We start from the raw sequence: 3,549 nt of genomic DNA, 5'->3' as shown, positions 1-3,549 counted from the left end.
TGTAGAGTAGGGAGGTAGATGGGGTTAGGGTATTGTAGAGTAGGGGGGGTTAGGGTGTTGTTGAGTAGGGGGGTAGAGGGGGTTAGGGTATTGTAGAGTAGGGGGTAGAGGGGGTTTGGGTATTGTAGAGTAGAGTAGAGGGGTAGAGGGGGTTAGGGTATTGTAGAGTAGGAGGGTAGAGGGGGTTAGGGTATTGTAGAGTACGGGGTAGAGGGGGTTATGGTATTGTAGAGTAGGGGGTAGAGGGGGTTAGGGTATTGTAGAGTAGAGGGGGTATTGGGGGTTAGGGTAATGTAGAGTAAGGAGGTAGACAGGGTTAGGGTATTGTAGAGTAGGGGTAGAGGGGGTTGGGGTGTTGTATAGTAGAGGGGGTTGGGGTGTTGTAGAGTAGGGGGGTAGAGGGGGTTAGGGTATTGTAGAGTAGGGGGTAGAGGGGGTTTGGGTATTGTAGAGTAGGGGGGAAGAGGGGGTTAGGGTATTGTAGAGTAGGAGGGTAGAGGGGGTTAGGGTATTGTAGAGTAGGGGGTCGAGGGGGTTAGGGTATTGTAGAGTAGGGGGTAGAGGGGGTTAGGGTATTGTAGAGTAAGGGGGTTAGGGTATTGTAGAGTAGGGGGTAGAGGGGGTTAGGGTATTGTAGAGTATAGGGGGAAGAGGGGGTTAGGGTATTGTAGAGTATGGGGGGAAGAGGGGGTTAGGGTATTGTAGAGTAGGGGGGTAGAGGGGGTTAGGGTATTGTAGAGTAGGGAGGTAGAGGGGGTTAGGGTATTGTAGAGTAGAGGGGGTTAGGGTAATGTAGAGTAGGGGTAATGTAGAGTAGGGAGGTAGAGGGGGTTAGGTATTATAGAGTAGGGGGTAGAGGGGGTTAGGTTATTGTAGAGTGGGGGTTAGAGGGGGTTAGGGTATTGTAGAGTATAGGGGGAAGAGGGGGTTAGGGTATTGTAGAGTATGGGGGGAAGAGGGGGTTAGGGTATTGTAGAGTAGGGGGGTAGAGGGGGTTAGGGTATTGTAGAGTAGGGAGGTAGAGGGGGTTAGGGTATTGTAGAGTAGAGGGGGTTAGGGTAATGTAGAGTAGGGGTAATGTAGAGTAGGGAGGTAGAGGGGGTTAGGTATTATAGAGTAGGGGGTAGAGGGGGTTAGGGTATTGTAGAGTGGGGGTTAGAGGGGGTTAGGGTATTGTAGAGTATAGGGGGAAGAGGGGGTTAGGGTATTGTAGAGTATGGGGGGAAGAGGGGGTTAGGGTATTGTAGAGTAGGGGGGTAGAGGGGGTTAGGGTATTGTAGAGTAGGGAGGTAGAGGGGGTTAGGGTATTGTAGAGTAGAGGGGGTTAGGGTAATGTAGAGTAGGGGTAATGTAGAGTAGGGAGGTAGAGGGGGTTAGGTATTATAGAGTAGGGGGTAGAGGGGGTTAGGGTATTGTAGAGTAGAGGGGGTTAGGATAATGTAGAGTAGGGGTAATGTAGAGTAGGGAGGTAGAGGGGGTTAGGTATTATAGAGTATGGGGTAGAGGGGGTTAGGGTGTTATAGAGTGGGGGGTAGATAATCTCTTCTCCAGAGTGATGTCTTTAAGATGGACCAGGCTGGAGGGGACAATGTGCTGATGAATCATCTTCTATTGAAGAGTAGAGGGGGTTAGGGTATTATAGAGTGGGGGGTAGATAATCTCTTCTCCAGAGTGATGTCTTTAAGATGGACCAGGCTGGAGGGGACAATGTGCTGATGAATCATCTTCTATTGAAGAGTAGAGGGGGTTAGGGTATTATAGAGTAGGGGGTAGAGGGGGTTAGGGTATTATAGAGTGGGGGGTAGATAATCTCTTCTCCAGAGTGATGTCTTTAAGATGGACCAGGCTGGAGGGGACAATGTGCTGATGAATCATCTTCTGTTGAAGAGATAAATAATTAATAATATATACATGGTCAGAGCATCACACACAAAGCAAACATTATCTTAGACTTCCAATGAGAATGACAGATCTAGAATTCACATTTCCTTGTGAATTTGGCCCGATTCTTCCAAAAAGTTACATATTGCAGCTTTAATATTTAACAACAATAAATATGTATATTTATTTATTGTACTTCGGGACGTACTTGGCCTCTATAACCACTAATCCTCACTACCTCCCTCCCAAGGAGTGGACTAAGGAGTGAATTTAGCTGTACTGTATACTGACCCCTATACTAAGGACCCTAGAGAATCCCCCTATTCTGAGGACCCTAGAGAATCTTCCCTATACTGAGGACCCTAGAGAATCCCCCTATACTGAGGACCCTAGAGGACCCTAGAGAATCCCCCCTATTCTGAGGACCCTAGAGAATCCCCCCTATACTGAGGACCCTAGAGGACCCTAGAGAATCTCCCCTATAATGAGGACCCTAGAGTATCCCCCCTATTCTGAGGACCCTAGAGAATCCCCCCTATACTGAGGACCCTAGAGGACCCTAGAGAATCCCCCTATACTGAGGACCCTAGAGAATCGCCCTATACTGAGGACCCTAGAGGACCCCAGAGAATCGCCCTATACTGAGGACCCTAGAGGACCCTAGAGAATCCCCCTATACTGAGGACCCTAGAGAATCCCCCCTATTCTGAGGACCCTAGAGAATCCCCCCTATACTGAGGACCCTAGAGGACCCTAGAGAATCCCCCTATACTGAGGACCCTAGAGGACCCTAGAGAATCGCCCTATACTGAGGACCCTAGAGGACCCTAGAGAATCGCCCTATACTGAGGACCCTAGAGGACCCTAGAGAATCCCCCTATACTGAGGACCCTAGAGAATCCCCCCTATTCTGAGGACCCTAGAGAATCCCCCTATACTGAGGACCCTAGAGGACCCTAGAGAATCGCCCTATACTGAGGACCCTAGAGGACCCTAGAGAATCCCCCTATACTGAGGACCCTAGAGAATCCCCCCTATTCTGAGGACCCTAGAGAATCCCCCCAATACTGAGGACCCTAGAGGACCCTAGAGAATCCCCCTATACTGAGGACCCTAGAGGACCCTAGAGAATCGCCCTATACTGAGGACCCTAGAGGACCCTAGAGAATCCACCTATACTGAGGACCCTAGAGAATCCCCCTATGCTGAGGACCCTAGAGGACCCTAGAGAATCCCCCTAAACTGAGGACCCTAGAGAATCCCCCCTATACTGAGGACCCTAGAGATTCCCCCTATACTGAGGACCCTAGAGAATCCACCTATGCTGAGGACCCTAGAGAATCCCCCTATTCTGAGGACCCTAGAGAATCCCCCTATTCTGAGGACCCTAGAGAATCCCCCTATACTGAGGACCCTAGAGAATCCCCCCTATACTGAGGACCCGAGAGAATCCCCCTATTCTGAGGACCCTAGAGAATCCCCCTATACTGAGGACCCTAGAGGACCCTAGAGAATCCCCCTATACTGAGGACCCTAGAGGACCCTAGAGAATCCCCCTATACTGAGGACCCTAGAGAATCCCCCTATGCTGAGAACCCTAGAGGACCCTAGAGAATCCCCCTATACTGAGGACCCTAGAGGACCCTAGAGAATCCCCCTATACTGAGG

Source organism: Oncorhynchus mykiss, chromosome 18 (genome assembly GCF_013265735.2).
Source record: "Oncorhynchus mykiss isolate Arlee chromosome 18, USDA_OmykA_1.1, whole genome shotgun sequence".
In the NCBI taxonomy this organism is placed as follows: Eukaryota; Metazoa; Chordata; class Actinopteri; order Salmoniformes; family Salmonidae; genus Oncorhynchus; species Oncorhynchus mykiss.
The sequence above is the reverse complement of the archived record's forward strand: the minus strand, read 5'-3'. Positions refer to the sequence as shown.